Consider the following 21,119-nt stretch of genomic DNA (forward strand, 5'->3'; position numbering starts at 1 on the left):
GTAGAAAAATGTACGATGAGGCAAGATTTTTTTATTTCTCAGCTTGGTCATTGAGAGTATAAATGGGAACTCCACGGGATTTTTTCTGCAGATGTAACTGTATATGCAGATATATAATACTGTATGTCTACTCTGTATATGCTACGTTCTGTAATAGCTAGTGAAGAACAGGAGTTTGATTTGAAGAGGTGTGTACTTTCTTTCTGATCAGTGTGGAAATGTATGGTTTTAGACATTTTAAAATGTATTGTCAAAAATATACTTCTCTCCAAAGACATATAATGAACATTTATATAGTGATATGTAAAACTAATTTGAAAATAACAAAGAGAACATCATGAGAAGACTACGAATTGATTAACACCTAAATATGACTATTTGACACAGCGAGCATGGGAGTCGTGGGTTTCTCAGTGACTACTTTAAAGACTTTTTGACACGTAGGTACTTCTACAAAAAAGGAGAGCAACCTGTAAGTATAATTAAAAAAAATCCATTGCAACAAGCTCGACTGGATGTGTTGACAGAAGGATACATACCGTGGGCATGCACAGGAGGCTGCAGGATGAAGAGAAATCACAGTGAAGTGTTGAGATAGCAGAATGGGTGCAGTTTAGGACACAAGCTACCTAACTCAGGTTTGGAGACATGCAGTTTATCCCAACTTGCCTGCTGATCTGCAACATGATTTTGAATTAATCTGTTCACATGTTCCCAGTTGATGCAGATTGTGAGGACTTCTGGGCAGTGGATGTCCTCCAGCTGTACTTGGGTCAAGACAGAGGAGCTCTTAGTGGTGGCCTTAAGGCAGCACTGTAAAAATAAGTAACAGCAAAATGCAACAGGCTAAATGCATCATTCAGACCGGATCCTGAGAAAAAAAGAAAGGAAACAGGGGAAAGAGGAAAAAAATGCTTCGTCAATCATAAAAAGACACATTTTCAAAAATACGTTTCCACTGAAGGTTTTGTCATACCATCACCTGTGACTGTAAAAAACATGAGTTAGTAAGCCACCTCTTTGCAATTTCCTAAGAATAAATGCAGAGAATTCCCTAAAATATGAATGCAGGGACACTCCTAAGCCACCCACAGTGACCTGATATCTTCCTCAGAGTGAAGTATTCATTAGTAACAATAGCATATAGAAATGATAAAGGAGAGAGTGCTCATGTTTAGCTTGTTTGCTGAGCAATTATCTTCTATGTAGGAACCTTGGCTGGTCTGAGTTTCCTGGGTCTCCCCAGCAAGCAAGGTGCTTCCACCCCTTTTTCCCTTATGTGGCACCCAGGCTTTTCCCTGGCCCTGCCCTGGAGCTCCCTCCTTGCAGTGGGCCACTGCATTATACAATAGCTCTGTTTTACTGATGAACAACTTGCAAAGTTTCACCCCTTTTTTACTCATCAGTATTTATAGCATGCAGCAGCAGCCAGTGCATCATGTTTGGTACTTTGCTATTTAACAGGCAAATGAATTCATCACAGATGAGTTTCGTTGATCAGCTACTGTTGGACTCTGCCCTTATGGGACCCTAAACCTGATGATGGTTTTTGGGCACGAGCTGCTTCACAGCATGAGGGGCCAAGAAGAAGAGCACGAAGGAGCCCAAAAGCAAGATGCTGAGATGTGTGCAGAGAATGCAACATGACAAACTGCTAGGTTTGGTTAAATTGGGACTGTTAATTATAGCAGTTTAAATTGGATTCTGACTCAGATTTTGAATTCATAGTGGCAAGATGACAGCCTGGAGAAGGTGTTTGCAAATGGCTGACTCAGAGGATGATGATCAGCACGACGGTGCCTTCTGCCTGTGCTAGTACTATGTGTTTATAGGAGCGATGTTATAAGGTGACAGTTGCCAGTTCAGCTCCACCCCTTGATCTGTTCACCAGAGATTATGCAGCCTGGAAAGACAAAATGAGCAAATGGAGGAAGGAGCATATTAATTGGGTGAGTACAAAATGGCAATCTGCCATCTCTTTTAGTGCTCTGTCCTCTTCTTTCCACATGTAATGCCAGGTTTCCAGATTTTTCTGTAGGCATCCAGCTGCTTTTGACTTGAGTTGATGAAGTGGCTTCTGAGAGAAGAATGACTATTTCCTAAATACTCTCTCTGAGACAGAGCTGCAGAATGCTGGTTCTCCAAGCCCGGTCCTCCAAATTATGAGGCTGTGGACAAGGGAGGCCACAGCCCCTGGTCCCTGCTGGGAGACCCCAGGAGCCCAGTGCCCTTGGTGGGGTTGCAGGAGCCAGGGGCTCCCAGGACCCCTCAGCATCCAGGGGTGCCAGAACCTGGGAGCCCAGCACTTCCCTGCAGGGATGGACACTGGGGAAAAGCTGCCTGATAGGAGGGCTGCAAAACCTGCCTTAATTTCTGACCAAATTCCACAAGGATTGAGCACTGGTGCTGGAAATACCTGATCTAACAGATCTCCAGCGTTGTCTCTCCTCTCCCAAAAATGATTTTGCTTTTTTTCTACCAGTTTTCCTTGAAGTCATTTCATTCATGCTTTCGTGCAAAATGAAAATCTCCAAGATTTCCTTCCATGTGTACTCACGGTACAGATGCTCGACTCTTCAAATGGTTGCTGAAATTCATTTGTAAGCATTGTAGGTGACTAAGTTTTGTAACTATACTTTGTGAGTTACAAGCAGGGGTCAAAAATCTAATACCACATGAATAATGTAGCTAACCCTTGCTTTGATCTTAGAAATCTTTATGTCAGTGCTAGGCTGGGTACACTGTCAGTCAGCCACTGAACGACAAGGGGAAAGGATTTGTTACAAACTACTTGTGACTGAGACAGAAGCCAAGAAGTAGCATCACTTATCAGTTGCTTGTAGAAATAATGTATAGCTCCTGAAATTATTGTTTTCAAATCTCTAACTCTGCTCTAATAATTACTAGAATTGAGACACTAATATATTCTATGAATTACTGGTTTTCATCCATTGAATAGATGAGAACAGATTGTGATTCCCCAGTCTATTTGTTATTCAAATGAATTCAACAGATACCTTTTCTAATATTTAACTCTGTGGATTGAAAGCAAATATCCACAGTATGTAGTTGCTGATGCTTTGATAAATCACATGGATCGTTTCTGCTTCCTGACAGGAACACTGTGCAGATACCTAAGCTGAATCCTTGTTTATGCAAATATATGACTGGGTTTTCACAAGAACTTACAGATGTGGCTTTAAAACCTGTTTCTTTGTGCCTTTTTGTTTTATTTTCTTACCAAAGCTCAGTTTCCCAAATTGTCACGGAAAATGAACACAAAGGAAATGTGACTGGGGCTAAAGCAAAGTAACTTACTCATTTTTTATTTTATTTTATTTTTTTCATGGAATATCTGTGAACAGACTGTGACTGAGGCCGTGATGCAGAAAGGTGATTTACGATAGGCTTAGCTTTAAATGTGCTGCCCTGCTCTCACTGAATTCAGTGTGACTGAGCAAGCATAAAATGAAGTATGAGCGTTGTCTTGGAAGATCAGAGCCTAAGCTAAGATTATCTGAAAACTTTCTGAATTATTCAGCTCTAATAATCACTGTTTGGTCACTACTGAAAGAACTAAGTCTGCCTTCACTGTTTGCCTGTCCTCTAGATGACCAGAACCATGGAATATTGATACTGTTCCCCTGTGCAAATAAAAGCAACAAAGATAACAGTGAGCATCCACAAACATGTGCATTCATAAAGGAACAAACCCTGGACAAATGAACAGTCATTGTGGATTTTCTGGGGGTGGCCAACAATATTTTTCACAATGTAACCTATTTCATCCACAAATTCTTTTTTTTTCTTTCAGAGTAGATTTTGGGAAGTAAGCAAGAACATTTCTCAAGGGCTTCCAGCAGGATTTCACAGAGTTCAGGCTGCGTGTAGCTGACGGGAGGAGGATGGGCAGAGGCATACCTATCAAAGATCATGTAATCCTATTTATTAATCCACTGCAGAAATCCTGCATGCAACATCAGGGAGCCTGACCACTGGCAGAGAAGAAACTGATATTCATGTATTAACTGAACGGTAATTAGGATCTCCACAGCAAAACCACACAATTCCCTGGAAACTACTCTTCTGTTGGGAGGATTCTTCTGGGTGGCTTTTGTGCTACTGCTTTCCAGTTTGGGAGGCCATCCTTACAACCGCACTAACAGTACACTGCTTTCAGGTCTGTGTGCCTGTTCTATAGAAGAGCCATATCAATCTATCACACAAACTGAACCTGATTTGCAGTCCCTGCTGTGCAATAGATGTTCTGAAGGTGGGGAGACATCCTCTAGCAAAAACGTAAAATCAGAGTGGAGTGTCTTTCCCCAGCTACAAACTTGCGCTTAGCTATATCAGGAAGGTTCTAGCCTACATTTGTGCCTGAAACAACTCAGTTGGAGGAATGAACAAGGCACAGCTATGGAGATTTTCAGGTTTTTATGTTCTCCAGTGATATATTTACCAGTCTAGAAAAAGGCTGAGAGAGAAGGGAAGACAAAGCATCTCCAGATCAGCTTGCAGTTTGGATGAGCAGCTCTGTTACTGCTTATGGCTGTCTCTATTCATCCAGCTATGATATATCCCACTGGTATGTTGCAGGTATGTCACCTTTGCCTTTCCCCTCACTCCTCCGGAAACATTTGTGGCTGTGTTTGCACCACAGATGATTCTCATAAGGTGTTTAAATAGGGGAGAGCCAAGCCCTTCCTTTGGCAAGCTGCTATCAATGCTGCCAAACTCCAAAATGAGATGCTGCCACCAGTCAGTCATGTGAACTTTGAATGGCCCTGGGAATGGCTTCTTGTACAGGGAATCATTCCCAGGCAGGAGTGCTCCTTCCCAAACACTTACTGCAGTGAAGAGGGCCCACATACTGGGTCAGTTTCTGACCCCTCATTGTGGAGAGGTGGTGCAGTGGATGAAGGAGGCAGAGTGGCTCCCAGAGCCACTGCTGCTCTAATGCTGCTCTAAAGAATGCAAAAAGGCAGGTGGGAAGGGAGCAAATTAAAAAATGAAAAAAAAAATAAAAAGGCAGGTGGGTAGGAACAAATGGGGAACAAGTGGTGAGACAGGCTGGCAGGTGCTGGGGATGGTGGGAGGGTGCTGGAGGGCACAAGCTCAGCTCTGTGCTTGTTGCACCTTCTCAGGGATGATGGCCTGCAGCAAAACAGCCGTAAAAGCAGGCATTGTTTCAAAGCATTTACCCAGTCATGCTTAAAGGGTTTGTACATGTTTGTTAGAGGTTGGAAGCAAAAGTGTGAGCAAAAACATAAGGCAAGCCCTCGGGATAGATGTACTCTGTGAGACAGCGTAATCTGGTCCTGCTGCTTACCAGCTTTCACCTGGTTAACTCTAGGTCAGAATGAAGCTATATAGTCAGAACTGATTATTCATGACCCCAGACAAGAACGTAACCTTTCTATCTTTAGACTCCATTGAAATGGCAATACCCTGATTATGGAATATTTTTCCGCTAATTAGGAATGCAGGCTCTACAGGTCACTGGGAGTTCATGCTATTCCCTTGGCATAAGCAGATGTCTTCAAGATAAACCTGTACTAAAACACATCAACAGCTCCACACTATCTTTTATGCGTTAAGGGGGAGGAGAGGGGGAAAGAAAGAAAAGGAAAGGAAAAGAGAGACAGCAGCTTGCTGAAGACTGAAGAGACAGATGACTCCAGGAGCTGAGTATTAATTTATGAACATCAAGCAAATAATTGCCTTTCAGGTACTGGCTCCTGGGCTCTGCAGCACATGGTTACCAATCTGCAATCAGGCCTTATTGGGGAAGTACAAGTCTGAGGCAAGGAAGATGTGCTGCTCAGCCTGCAAGTCCTGCGGGGCTGTGCTGGCTTCATGCAGGGCCGTGGTAGGCATCTGTACCGTCCTCACAGCATGGAGATGGTGAGGAGTACAGCACATAGGCACATGGGTAACCATCATCACAAGACCCTGTGCAAACTTGGTGCAGCAGCATCTCCTCTCCTGTTTCTTTCTGCCTTCTATTTTTCTCCTTTTTCTTTATCCCCCTGCCCCACCACAGTCTTCTCTGCTTTCTAGCTGCTAGCCACATTCTCCATTCACCTTCAGATCTCCTTCATCTTTCCTTGCCCACCTTAAGCAAAAGCTCACATCTCTAAACTTTATTCCTTCCTGATCTGCTCTTTTCCTGATTTACTTTCCCATTTCTCATTCAGAGGTATGCCTTATTCCAATTGCAGTCTATCCAGGATCCTCTTCTACTCGTTGTTTTTGCTATGATTTTCTTTTCTACAGCAAAGGTCTCCCTCCCAGAGACAACCAGCCATGTTTCCTGGTGAAGTTACCTCCATCTGCCTTCCCATCAATCTTCTCTGTACCAACTGCTGTGATTCAGCTGGCAAGCACCATGCTCTCCTTGAAGCCCATGACCCTCCTGAAATACTTGCTCACTGGAGGAGGGAGTTGCTGGCATTGTGGTGCCAGCAGAGAAGTGGGGTGACAGGCTCTATTTCTCTGAGCAGGCATGATGGCTGTACCAGTCCAGAACTACACTCATGCTTTCCAAACAAATAGCAAGTATTTTATTTTGTTGGCCAAGTGGGAGAGCTGAATCGTTTGCATCCTCGTGGCTTATAAATCTTCATGTGACAGGTCATGATGGTGAAGGCATCTGCCATGCTTTGCTCTTTGGGAAGCAACTGGCTGAATTTCAACTGCTATAAATACAGAGTGCTGTTTAACATGAAGGTAGCCTCTCTCTCCTGGTTGTTTTCTGGAAGGGTGATATACTACTTAGCTATGTCTAGCCTGTGCAATGAACACTATAAGCATGCCCCTGTATGATTTTATCCTGCATGACACTAAAACATTTGCAGTTGATACAGATGCAGGACAGCATCAGCTATCCCTCAGGTTCTGAGCTAGGATTTTGACCGCACTGCTGCACAGCCATTTTCACATAAAAAGAAGTGATAAATAACAACCCATTATATGTCTCTTCCTGGAGATTCATAGGTGGATCATCTCCAGATGTCTGTGGCATGGGCAAGTCTTAGATACACAGGAGGATACATGAGAAGCGCCCAGAGAGTAAGGGATCTACCCAAAGTCAGCATTAGTTGTGTATGGTGGGCGGTGTGCCTGCGAAGGAAAAGGAATTGCCAGAATATTGGAATTAACATTTTGCTGGAGCCATAAATAAGTCAGGGGTGTATCTTTGTGTGCTATAGGAATGCTAATGCTCCTGGTGGGGCCAGAGGAGCCATCAGCAGAGAGGAGGGGGCTGCAGGGAGCCCCACACTGCTGCTGGAGCCAAGCTCAAGCAGGCTTGTATGGGCTGCTCACCCCAGGATGGATGCACACACTGTCCTTTCTCTTTTTCATGTAGAAAGGTGGCTTCTCTGTCACAGTGCCTATCCCTCAGCCCAGCAGAAACATCTGCACACAGCTAAAGGGGGAGGCAGGAGGGCCAGACTTGCTGATCTACCTGTATTTTTCTTTTCATTAGCAGAAGCATCATCTCTGGTTCCTCCTTAATCACCTCAACTTCTTAGTACCATTTCTTATATGAATGATACCATTGTAATGCCAGCAGTATTGAAGCATTGCTGTAAATAGGGACATTTTTAACTCTGAGCCATTTTTTTGTCTTCAGTAGGACAGTTTATGTATTGTTCGCAACAGGAAAAGAAAAAACAAGGCAGGAAACCTATTTCTCAATGGCACCTGTGATGTCTGCTATAAATCGGTGTTATTGAAGGGGAAACTTCTCATCTACCATGTAAAAGAAATTAAGAGATAACATCTGCTGAGAAATATGACCCAGGCAGTGAACACGTCTTATTCCATATCCGCAGATATTTACAGGATACAGTGTACTGGCAGGGCTTTTTTTCACGTTATATCTATATCTGCTATCTCTTGAAACACAAAGAAATCCCCTTCCACCAAATGTGACTGTGCCTCTCCCTCTTTACTGTTAACAAGCCCAGCTCCCTTAGGACATCCTCATGGGGCTAGCGTCCCCACCCATCTTGCTGGCCCTTCACTGAATTTGTTCCTATTTACCAGTGCCTTTGCTGTGTATCACGGAGCTCAAAACTGGATGCAGTATCTTATGTTGTCTAATAATTAAAGAGAGATAATCCCTTGCCTCTATCAGCTGCCTCCCCCACAGCAGGGAGTCACTCACCACCATTATCCATACAGGGAAATATATTTCCACAATATATGCAAGCAGCAGGCAGTTAGAAAGTGACATTCCAGTGATTTGTTTATTCCAATTGGGCCCTAAATAGATTCCCACTTCTCAAGGCCTCTGTGTATTTTGGTGGAAAGCACAAATCCTAGGATCATAGAATAGTTTGGGTTGGAAGAGACCTTCAAAGTTCATCTAGTCCAACCCCCCTGCAATGAGGATGGACACCTTCAACTAGATCAGGTTGCCCAGATCTACATCCAGTCTGGCCTTTAATGCTTTTTCCACTGTTATGGTGGTCTTCTAAAGGCTGACATCACTGTCTGCTCTTCTTTTGCCACAAAAGGAAACTGCATATAAAATTTCCCTCTTTTTCCCTTTGATACTTAAATAGCCTCTGGTATCACATACTAGAGTAGGTTACAATATTTAATATAATTTAACTTTCATAGTGGTCCTGTGAGGCAGGAAACTAGTTTCATTCTGAATTTATGAATATGTAAATGAGGCACATAGAAACTAATAGACTCGCCCAGAGAAAGATTTTTACAGAACAGGAGCCTGAACTCATACCTGCTCAGCTAACATGCTCTGTTATGGCTATTTGTTCTTTCCTGCTTCTATGGTGGTGTCCTGTAGCATTTGTTGATGAGCTGACGTGCATCACTGCACTCTGTTGAGACGTGCTGCAAGCTGCAATCTGATCCCACGCACCTATGGAAGTGGGAAAGGGCTTGGGCTAATCTGTCAGGCCATCAAAACTGAGAGCCGCAAGGGATGCTGAACTTTGGCATCTCCTATCTTTCTTATGCTACATCAAACTGAGCTGATTTCTCGTGTTATAACACAACAATACAAAGCATTGCAGAAAGCTAATTCTTCAAATGTTGAACAAGGAATACTAGTGGACTGAAAATGAACTTCCTTATGTCTAGTCTGATTTTCTGTTTGGTTTAGGTGTGAAACTTTCTCTGTCCCTCTTTGGTTTGTTTCAGTGCATAAATCATACGTGGATATCTCCAGCCTCACTCCCCATTTCATATAAAAAACGGAGTATGAAAGGTCTGCAGAAGCCCTGGAGCAAAGTGACACAATCCCAGATGTTGTAGGATCTATGTCCCAGCTGCAAGGAGCCTGCACGTGGCAGCTGGTTTTGCAGAGCCATCAACAATAGCAGCTGGAGGGGCTCTGCTGTTAATAGCTCATCCCCCAGGAAGGAACTAGCATAAGGAAAAGCAGCAAGCATTGTATACAAGGTATCACTGCCACATTTTACATTTCCTTTTGTTATAAGACAAGCAAGAAAGCAGTGAAAAAGAAAGCAAAATCAGACCTGTTCTCTTGCATTCCCCCTGCCCTAGAGGTACCATGAGATAATGCCTCCCCCTCTCCCCAGTTATGCTCTTCCCTTTTTCCCTTTCTGATAGAGTCAATCAGGTTTTTGTTATTGTGTGACCTATTCTAAATACCCTTCATAATGTGGGGGAAAATAAAGATGGCCTATAAGCAAAATAAAAATAAGAAAAGAATCACAAGCTCTGGAGCCTGTCCAGTGAATGCATATTCCTAGTGGGCTTTTACCTCATCACCTGAGAAAAAAGTCATACATTGGGGGAAATAAAACAAAATAGACGTTTACATCCTCGCTAGAGGAAAAGCAGTTTCTGTGTTCATTGTCACTATGTTTTGATATATGCTTAGTTGTGTTATGTCGCAGCATCATCTAATTTCCATATAAAGTGTAGCTACTTTCAGTTTTACTATATAGTGTTTCAGGGGAGACTTTGATTTGTGTGCCCCGGGGTAGATCTGAGAAATGCATAATTTTCTTTAAGTCCTTTCTGTCATGCACCATCAGTAAATTCCTGTACAGATTACAACATGGATGTTTAGTCAGAGGTCTGCACTCCCACGGAGTGGGAGGCAGTAATAAATGTGTGGACCAAAGTGGAAGAAAAAAAAAGAGTAAAAGAAAAGAGAGGAAGAGAAGGAGAAATTCCATTAAGAAAGGTTACTGAATCAAAAAGAATTCATCAAAAGTAGACTGGTGAGAGTGGTTCTTGAATTTTTATGAATTTGTGGGCCATACAAGTCAGTCTGTTTTAGACTGTAATTTCAGGTAATAGCAGAACTGGGACCACTGGGGCGTACTCTGTCACTGTTTCTAATCTCCGCTGCTCTGGAACATCAGTTACACATCAATTCAATTAATCACCTGTGATAACAAAAGTTGGTTTTTCCCCACTTCAGAAATGTTGTTGTTTTTTGGGTTTTTTTTTTTTTTTTTTAGTGCAGAACTTTATCAGGCACAATTTCTTTTTCCTTTATGAAGAAAAGCTTATGAAATTCATTTATACAGACAGCATAAATCCTATCTCCTACTGTTTTCCCCTGTAACCTAACATGAAATATGGCTTATAGCTCTGCTAATTCTCAACATTTAGTGCAGCTGATGAAAGTAGTTCATCACTCACAAGAATGCACAACACTCACTGCAGCACATATGGAACAGGAGGCACACGTGTGTCACACCAGGGAAGATATATGCAGCAGTATCATGACATAACATATACAGTCTCAGATATACCACAGCAGCCAGGTTTCTTAATACTGCTCTTTGGGGATGCACTGCATTAAAAAATGCGTATTTCTCATTGTACAGCAAACCCCTCTCTCTTTCTTGTCACTCTTCCCCCTCCACAGATTTATCTCCTTCTTCTAACGACTCCCTTTTTTCAATTTGCGTCTCTCTCTGACTGATAATACTTTGCCTCCCTGTTCTCCTGGCTTGGTGTGCCTCTTGCCTTGTTTGCTGCTCATTATTTGCTGCTCATTATTTGCAGGATGTAGATACAAGGACTTGCTCATAATCAGTTCAATTATTCCACTTCAAATCCAGCCCTTCTGCTACCACATATAATCCTGACAACTCATTATCCACCAGCTCAGATAGGTCTGGCTCTTGCATATTAGCTGTGCTGCCACCTCAACCTCCTTCCCTAGCCTTCTACACTTCAATTCACTATTAAACCCCCCTTGCTGAGTTTTACTCCCAGTTGCATCGATGCAACGGGAAGGAAAGGAGTGCAGCAATGTGGCTCCCTGAATGCCACTTTTCCTGGTGGGAGCACATGAAAGTATATTTCCAGCTTGTGACATATAAATGATTAGAGCTGACATTTACAAAATCTCCCATCTGAAGCCTTGAAGATAACATTTACCAGCCTGTAAGGCAGGTAGGTGTGATCATCACCAGAGGAAGTCAGCCCTGGGCTTTAGACCATTATTTGCAGCTCCAAGACCAGGTGGCATTACAGTGACACACGCCTCGGTTGAGACAAGGGTGCACCACCATGCTGCACTCCCAGAGACAGCTGGCAGGTCTAACAGGGCTGGCAGGTGTTGGGGCACTAGGAGCTGTCCTAGAGCACCGGCTGGGAGCAGAGCAGAGCGATGGCCCCAGGAGCCCCCCGGCACAACCTGGGTTGGAAAGTTTCCTTGCTGCAGCATGCAGGAGGATCTCGACTTGATAGATGGTCTCCATGGCAAACAGGATTCTCTTGCCACATTTCTTGGCAAGAGATGGGGAAGTCAGACTTTTAATAAGCCGGGCAAGGACCTAACCACAGCCTTCACAGTGAGGCAGGAGCATACCCATGCAGTTATTGTGTCAGTGTAGAAGGAAATGTTGAATATGAAGTTTACCAAGCAGCAAATAGGTCTGTCTTGAATCTTACTCTCTCCTTCAGTCAGGAAAGAGCAAGTCTATTTCTAATCATGGAGACCCTATATATAACTAAGCACAATGTTTCTTCTTGTGCAGCAAAGGACAAGTGAAATTTCACAGCCTGATTGCCCTGAGATGGTTTGTGTAAGTCTCAATCATGAGCTTGAAGCTGAGCATTCACATACAGATCAGAAGAGAAATCAGGGTTTTGGCTCCGGTTCCTCTTTAGAGACAGCAGCCCTAGTGAAGACCAAAGTGGTGGCTCTTACATGAGCTCTTCTAAGTGAGAAATGCCTCTGACTCAGTGTTTGTGCCAGACCACATAGCACCACCTGGCTCAGGCATTCAACTATTGTCATGGCACAAGTAATGTAAAGAGGCAGTAAGCTCTGAAGTATCCTTGGACACTCAGTGGAGTAGTTGAGAAGCTCAGCTACCACCACCCTGAGATGGCTGTGGAGGTCACAAGCAGGTGTGCACTCCAGCACCATAAACTTTCAGTGCACAGCAAACTGCTCCCTTTTGTAGCACTGATCTACAAGTCCCCTCCACAACAGTCATTCTCAATCCTGCCTCGCATAAAGGATGAGCTGTTTGACAAACACCATTCCTCTCCATTCCCATAAATGCAGCCCACACAAACAGAAGCAGGGGTTAAGACCATCATTTCCAGTGCGTCACTGAAAAGTGACCCCTGCAACATTTCTCAGGATGACATGAAACTTAAATGCTTCTGGACATGTCAGTTCTGTGCAATCCTGGGCAAGGCAGGGCTAAAGCTAGACATGTTCCAGCCCATCCCTTAGCACAGGCATCTCCTGTTGTGTGGAGCCCAGCACAGGCAGGCTGCAGCTCTTTGGGAAAGTAGGAAATAGCTACCGTTTCAGTAAAACTAACCTTTGGTGGGTCACAAGTCTCATCATGAACTGAACATGCACATAATTATGATGCTTTTTTCTAAAATGGCCCTGCAGGGATTGTCCAAATCAAGAAGAAGCTGTAGTTATCCAGCTCCAAAGTGGTCACTACATCAACATTTACCATTCTGCACGTATCTCTTTGTACCTTCAAGAGCTCTTCAAGCACTGACAGCCTGTATCAGGTAGGGCCCAGCAGTTAAACAGAAGCTGCAAGAACCTGCTCCAGAAAGTGTCCCGGACAGCTGGGTCCCAGGGTTGATATTTGCCCTGCAGCCTTTATTTTTAAGGGCTAGAACTGACAATCACCTTTAGAAGTGAACTACAACACTGGTGATTGAAGCCATTGAGGCAGCAATATCTCTGGCTATGTCTCTGCCAGGACAGTACTAGCTCTTCACTTTGGGAGAGTGGAGGCAGCTGTCTTTAGGAGACCAGAGGGTGGGAAGGGGCTGTTCACACCTTTTTTATACCATAACGTTTTGCTTGCTGGGAACTTTGGGTTGGATTTGGTGTGAATGCTTAGGTCTGAGAAGACCTGCTGTCATGTAGATCCACCCATTCTTGTGCTCCTTCCTTGTATGATGCCCTCAGGTTCAAGAGTTTCTCAGCTCTTTTGCGGTGATTCAGTTCCCAGTGATGCCCCTATGATAGGAGGGTCTGAGGGTGCAAAACTGGGGTGTGTGTGCACTCAAAATGCTCTCAGACAGTAATCTGTCTCCATGCTTTGCTGCTTCTTTTCTATCTCAATCTTTTCGTACCCTGGGGATTTTATTCTTTATTTGGCCACTTTCCTAAGCACATGTACCAAGCTGACTGCAGTTTTCTCTGTGTCTTCCCTCAAATTCATAACCTGTGTTTTCCTAGGGTCTTTCTTGTGGTTGGTCTTGCATGATCCTCACAGAAAAAAAATATGTGGCTAGAAAGGAAAACACTTTACACAGTAAAAGAGCAGAGCTGCTCACAGCAAAGGGCAGTAAGTCAGAGCAAGCTGCAGCATGGCCTCAGGAGAAGGCTAGGAGCAAGACAACCTCTTTGAGCAGCATTCTGGCTGGAAAAAAAAAAAAGAAGTTTCAAATTTTGGGTAAAGGAAATGCTTTCTGTGTTCACAGCACCTGGATGAAAAGCATTGCTTCAGAGAAATGTCTGGTCATTTGGGTGGATGGTGGCAGTGGGGGCTGCAGCTGTGGCTGAGCATCAGGCAGGCTGAAAGCACCTCTCTGTGAGCAGCCATCAGTGCTCCCTGGCCCAGCATGTCTTCCTCTCCTGTGGGAGTGCTGCTTTGTACCACCCTCCCCTTCTTCTGGGGTGAGCCTGGCTGTGCCCCCATCCTGGAGGGACAGGGTTCAAGGGCTCATCACACCATCAGGATGCTTGTCTGACACTGTGGTTGGTACCTGCTGGCACCATGCAGCTCCAAATCTGACCAGACCTACCTTTCACAAACAGAAGCTCTTTCAACATTTTTGCTCTTGTCAAGCCAAGGAAGTATGTGCTAATGGAAGGGTCAGGATAATGCTGATGAACAATGTTTTCCATCCATTTCCATATACAGCCTGCTGCATCTCTTGCTGATATGTCCCTTTGTCTCTTCTTTCCTACCTCTGTGAAAGTGGTTTCACTAACCCATACATCTGATTGCATTATGCACTTAACATCTCTGACTTCTTACCATCACTTACCCACCTCTGCCTTCCCCACATCCCATCTCCACCTAAGGGCTAGGCTCTCCAGGCATCTCTCAGAGGCCTGGTGTTTCTTAATACGTTTTTTAAGAGAAATCTGCAAGAAGGAATGGGAGAAATATTAATACAGAGATGACCCAGCACTTGGGATAGTAACTAATAAACTAGGAGCTACTGCAGTGACCTGGATGAGTTAGAGGAGCTGTCAGGAAGGAATAGAATGTAATGAGTATAGGCACAGCACAGTTAGGAGAATTACAAATGCAAATACAAAACAAGCTATTGATGACTGGACAAGAGTAGTTCAGGGAAAGAACCTGGGGTAATCACTCATGAAGAAATTAGGATGAGTAGTTAATGAAAAGCCGTAATTAAGAAAAGGCAAATACAGTCTTGGGATATATGAGAGGGAAAATCATATGAAAAATATCACTCAGAGTGTTTTGCCACAGCAGCTTCCATCAGCTAAGATGCAGCTACCAGCGGTGCTGTGCTTGTGTCTCTGGAAGGTGAGGACAGGAATCCATGGCTAAGAAACTGTACTCAAGAGCTCCCTTCCCTCCCCTCCCTGGGCTAGCAAAGCCTCTGTTTGTTAACTTTCCCACACACTGCAAGGCCAATCGACTTTCAGGCTGTTTCAGGAGCTAAAAGATCAGAGAGAGATTAAACCTTCTTTTCCAGATCAGATGGGAGTTTTCACATCTTTATATTTCATTTCCGTTCTTTAAATCTCTTGGTAGTACACAGAGGAGTGAGTCCTAAAGCTATAGCAAACATGTACAGGGACGAAGAGTTTATCTCTTGCTCACAGCCTGCTCTTGTACACACTGTAGAAGTTACACATAATGGTGGGCAATGCAAAAAGAGATGTGACATTGCTGACTCGTGGGTGGGGGTCAGCTGAGCTGCAGCCAGGCAGTATCTAATCTCTGGCTATACCCATGCTGTATGACAAGAAGGTTGAGGAGAGACAAGAGAAAAGCCAGCGTCCAGCAAGGTGATGAGTCTCTGAAGGAAGCTAATGACAGGAGGAATTGCAAGACTAAAAAGTGGGATGCCCAAAGTCTATAGCAGGCTCATTTCAATTGCTTGCCTGCTTCAGATCTTTTGGAAATCCTCTCCACCCATAAGAAGAGTTACCCAGTTCGGCTACCCAAGTCACCACCCTAGGGATGATGGGAAACTGGCCCATAATGTGCATTAAAAAGTGACTCAAAGAGGAGACAGCTGCTAAACAAAAAAATGGTGGTTTTCTTGTGAAATACAAATGACTTGAACTGAAGTAAAAGCAATATGTGTAATGGAGAATGAGCAGCTGGCAACAGAGGCACTGGCCAGGTCCCAGACGTGAATAGACAATGTAGTTTAAGAATGCAACAGAAATGGAAATGCCAGCAAATGCAATGAATGGATCAGGAGTTTGCCATTGTTCTTAATAATGTCAATGGAACGCTTCTGTTGCCATCAGACTCAGAGGTACGGTGCATATTTCCAAAGCAGAACCATTTTCAGCCATGTATCCCACTCTTCTCCATCATGGTAAGAAGATGAACTCTCTCAGCCCTGTTCCCCAGAAACACAACTCTGCTTTGACTGCAGCTTGACCACATATCCGTCATTTGCACAGAAACTGTGGGTGCACTGCAACACGGTGATAAAACATGCCCCAGGCCATATGGCATGGGGCTGATTTTGCTTAATTTCTTCCTTCCCCCTGTGTTTGCCGTGTCAGTGGACCATCCTCTGAGGATACTGATAGATGGTGTAATGGGATGTGAGCTGAAATCAGGAGAAAAATAGTGCTCAGGGGAAGATGATAATGATGAGGGAGACCAAGTGACTATCTACATACCCAACCTCCCTAATCCTATAGAGGTAAGAAGCTACTTTAAACGTCAATATTCCCTGTTTCCTCACCTACCTGTCTTTGAAGTGAGCTCTTGACTGAGTTCTTTAAATTCTGAAAGGGAGCAGAAGGGAAAAGGAGTTGTCTTACCTAAGGAAAAACATCCATGCTGATAACTTTGATGTAGTGAAACTTGAGTATCTAAGCACCAACACAATAAAACTGGACATGTTGAACCCTGTGTCTGTTTTAATGCCTTGGGAATTCAGCCATGGAGAGACTACTACAACGAGACCTTACTGCTAATACACAGGAGGTCAGTCCTGTCCTTCCACTCTCAGCTGGGCTACAGCAGCTGACATTGCCGTCCTAGGAATGATTTTCTGCTCTTTGGTTGTAGCGAGTCCCTATCCCCTCTAATACACAGGAGACAAAACTCAGACAAGTGTTTTCCATCTGCAAAGCAAATGTGATTCATTATTAATATAGCCCTGTTAAGAGTGCATTGCACTTTAGATACATTAACTGATTGACAGGTCCCTGACCTAAGGAGATTTCTTTCTGTGTTTAAGCATCACAGGACACATAAACATGGCAAACAAAGAAAGGGTTGGATGGACGAGGTGGAAGGGTTACACAAAGAATACTACATGCTAGTGGGGCTTGTTATGCACAAATCTTACACATGCTGTAACATCACTGACACCAAGAACTCTGTAAGGTCCAGGAAAGGATGTGGTATTTTACTGTTATGAGGAAGTTTGAGTGGTTTCTAGTGAGCCTGTCTGACACAAAAATCTCACTGAAACCACTGCAGAGAGCAATAGCTTTCCTTGAGATCTAAAAGAGGTGGTGGTTAAATGCCTTTTTGCTCAATGGTAGCTGACCAAATTGTAGGGTAATTTGATGGTCAGGGCACATAGTGTGGTAGTCTTAGTGGTTAACAGCACACTCTGGGGCTGGGAGTTAGAGGGAAAAAGCTGACAAGAAATCCTTCAAGAATCTGGAGTCTGGAAACGACAAATGAAGCAAGCTGCAGCATGGCCTCAGGAGAAGGCTATGAGCCAGACAACCTCTTTGGGCAGCATTCTGGCTGAAAAACAGATTTGGGTAAGGCAAATGTTCCCTGTGTTCATGGCACCTGAATAAAAAGGGTTGCTTCTGAGAAGTATCTGATCATATACAGATTAAAGGCAGAGTGAGGCAGATCACCTGCAGCAAATACAAGTACAGAAGTTGCAGGAATTAATCATGGGGATATCCAGCTAGCAAGGTAGTAAAGTCTGTCTGAAGTTATCTCCATACTGCAGCCTCACCTGGGGCTTTTAATTATCCTTTAGCCCCACATAGCTTATTATTCACGTACAAAATCATTAGAAACATGACTTGACCTCTTAGGCTCTCCATGGCTGAGGATATGGCTCAAAGCTGTTGGGCTGCCTCAACCCTTTGAAACTGAGGAAACATTGCCTCTCCGTATAACAGTCTGTGAAATGATCAGTGGAGGAAAGCAGGTAATATTGACTGTGATTCATCTAAGGTCTCAAACTTCTATATTGGGTTGCATGAATCAGGCTCTGGAAGGGCTTGTTCCTTTCTCCTCTTCATACCATTGTCCACAGGTGCTCAACTCCAGTGTACAACTAACCTTTGCCAATGTGCAGACCTCTTGGTCAGCAAAGCAAATCCCACTAGAGCTTAACTGGCAGTGGCCAGGAGGCCACTGCCTGCTGGAGAGGATGCGACACAGAGGGCTGTTCTCTCCTTCTCATGGGCAGCTTTCACCCCCTCCTGTACATTTTCTGCTCTCTGCTTATCTAGTCTTCTGAGATATACACAGGCATGTTTTGTTTTCATAAATACAAACCACTTTTCTTCCAAAACAAATCTACCTTTTATTTATAGGAATGTGAAGGGAATTGCACTAGATAAATGTGGTCCTAACTGCCCTTGTGGGCAGTACAAATGTTTATATTCTTTGATTGTTTTGTTTCATTTTGATGGGTTTTGGTGGTGGTTTGTGGGGTTTTCTTTCATACAGCTATATTAAGGAGAAATACTAAGCCTACACAATGTATGCAAACACATTTTGCTGTTTGAGCAAGGGGAATCAGAGTTGGGTAACATACTGCAATTTGTCAAAGGGTCTGACACTGTGCTTTGAAAGGATATTTTCCTGTATTTTGAAAAACCTTTTTCCCAACAAACTTTCAAGTGCATTGTTTGATCAAGCAATAACACTTTAATCTACCTTGTGTACTTTCTTCAAAGTAAGAGGTCAGAGAATAATATCTCTTTTTAAAAGGAATCCTTTTAGAAATGCTTTTAGAAGCAAAGATGTGGTGCAAGGTTTTTTCTTACTTGGAGAACTCAGCATTTTGCTGGGATAGAAACCATGTCCTTGAAGTCCAAGATGACAGATAATGGGGCTTATTCTTTTGGTGTCACAGATATGCATCCCACACAAATGTACTCTTTCCCCTGTCCATCAGCAGAATCAGACAATCTTAGTCCTGAATCAAGGTCTGCTGAAGTTACTCTGAGCTTGCTGCTATTATCAGTCAGCTCTGGATTAGGCCTCCAGAGGATAAAGGAATATGTATCTGACCCTGACTTTACATCCTCACCTCCCATATACTCAGTGTCAAGCAAAGGAGACATGGCATATGGTGCCAGGAACTCAGCACCCCATAAAGAGTGAATGAAACAAGCTGGAAGATTGGAAAGACACAAGTGCAGAGCAGCTCAAGCAGCATGGAGTTTACCAAGTTCTTATTAGTCTTACTCACAGCTCAAGGTCAACACATGTGTGTGAGGAGACCTCGATCAAGCTGGCATGGGATTCTCCTATTCCTCACCTATATGTTCAGCTCCTGAGTATAATTGCCACAGAATATTACTCATCTCAAGCACTGATTTAGAAACATGTAAAAAAACTTGAAAACTTTTCTATCAATAGAAAACAACCATGATCCTACATTCCCTTCTTATAAAAAAATCAAAGTAACACTGGGATTAATTTCTCCCAGATTTAGCCACTGAAATGTGCCTGTTCTAACCTAGCTCACTTGGGCTCCTTCTATTGCTACTAGGCAGTAATGGGTACCTCCACAGGCTAGTCCACCTTTTGTAACTCCCTCCCAGGAATGTAAAATACTAGTTAAAGTTCTTAGATAGGCAACACTGGGTAATATAAATGCCTCCTACAGTGACATGGGTATTGCACTGTGGTTGATCAGGATTTCATTTACTGTAGGCTGTTAGCCTCAAAACTACATAGCATAATTCTTTTTCCCCTTGGCTATTCTTTTAAAATAGATTAGGTGCCTGGCAAGTTTTCCTATTCTTTTAAAAATTTAGAATGCAGCCAGATAGCACAGCAGTCAATCATGACTGGTTTTATCAGGACCTCATCTGTTTCAGGATGCCAGTGGATGTCCTGCTTAACCAAGCAGGGCAGAAGTCTCCCTATGCATTCCCCCCCCTCCCTCTGCTATTACTCTTCTTTGTCAAAAGTTCCTGTATTTCATCTATAGTTTTAGGAACAACATTTGCTGGAAGTTAGAAAAGTGAAAGCTGAAATTGGAAAGTTAAATTCAAGAGTAAGTTGATAAGGATAATTAGGCAATGGTGTAGATAGGACACCATTTGTCTGAATCAAAAGCTCTGTCTATATCTATGTATGGCCATGTTAGATAAGGTACCGGTGGAAATGATATAATAAGGAGCTGTGTAAAGGCAAGGGGTCAAAGTAGAGAGCCGAGATGATCTTTTCTGCCTGGGATTTTTAAGTATGCCAACAACACAGGATTTTTAAAGATGAGGGGAAAAGGATCTTTCAAGTTTGCCCATTTGGCAGACATTAATTCAGCTGAGCTAAGCAACCTGTAAATGGAACTGACAAATGCTATTATCCCAGGTGCTAAGTTTTTTCTCTTCTATTTTTAATGAACACAAGAAGGACCTGAGATTTTTTCCACAGAAGACACATCTGGGGATTTGCTAGAGAACTGAGGGTCACTGATTTGATTAAGCCAGAGGAAAAAATAGATCTACCTTCATTTTTAATAAGAAAGTATAACCTGCACAGACAGCAGCCCGAGCACACCATACAGAGCTGCTTTGTGCCTCTTGAGGGTCTGCAGCCATGTGTTTAGACATGTATGAGGCTGCAGGACTCAGAGGTACAGGCACACCAGGATCATCAAACATTGGCCTTGTCTAATCCCAAAACTATTCTCACCCAGAAAGTTGGTCTTTAGAATGAAACCTAACTCTACAAAATTATTTTTCTCTTTGTATCTTTTAATAGAGATTAGCAGAATCTTTTTTTTTTTTTTTTTTGTTATCATTCTGAATTCTATGAGGCATTTTAAGTAAATTTCCATCCCTTCCTTTCTATGGAATACATATTTCTGGCAAGACATAGTGGAGATAATATAATTATAAATAAGTACCATAAATAATTTTACGAAGCCAAAGGTGTTTAAAACGCAAGTTCCAAGGCAAAGCACAAATGTAATCAAATGTTTATGAACCCCAAACTAATTTGATCCTTTTTGATGCTGATCCTGCACATTGCTGTTCTGAGATGGCCTCACATGTTTTCCTGATGTTATTGATTGAAGAAGGTGCAGAGATGAGAACAGGGCTCAGCATTTCATATTTTAAGGTCGCTTTTAACAAGTGAACTCATATCTACCGTACCAAGCTAGCCTCGAGCATCTTACAGTAACAAACAAGCACTCTTGAGTGACTTTCA

General features: G+C 43.2%; 1 long non-coding RNA gene across 1 annotated transcript in view; it reads left to right on the top strand.

The window, feature by feature from the left end:
* Positions 1 to 1,077: 1,077 nt before the first annotated feature.
* LOC133221098 (uncharacterized) overlaps positions 1,078 to 21,119 on the top strand; it is an 83,894-nt gene continuing 63,852 nt past the window's right edge. Inside the window, exon 1 of the long non-coding RNA XR_009727890.1 lies at positions 1,078 to 1,949. This is a non-coding gene — a long non-coding RNA (uncharacterized LOC133221098). The remainder of the gene's footprint in view (positions 1,950 to 21,119) is intronic.

Source organism: Neopsephotus bourkii, unplaced genomic scaffold (genome assembly GCF_033783945.1).
Source record: "Neopsephotus bourkii isolate Nb327-2 ecotype Australia unplaced genomic scaffold, CSIRO-AGI_Nbou_v1 NB_1511, whole genome shotgun sequence".
NCBI lineage: Eukaryota > Metazoa > Chordata > Aves > Psittaciformes > Psittacidae > Neopsephotus > Neopsephotus bourkii.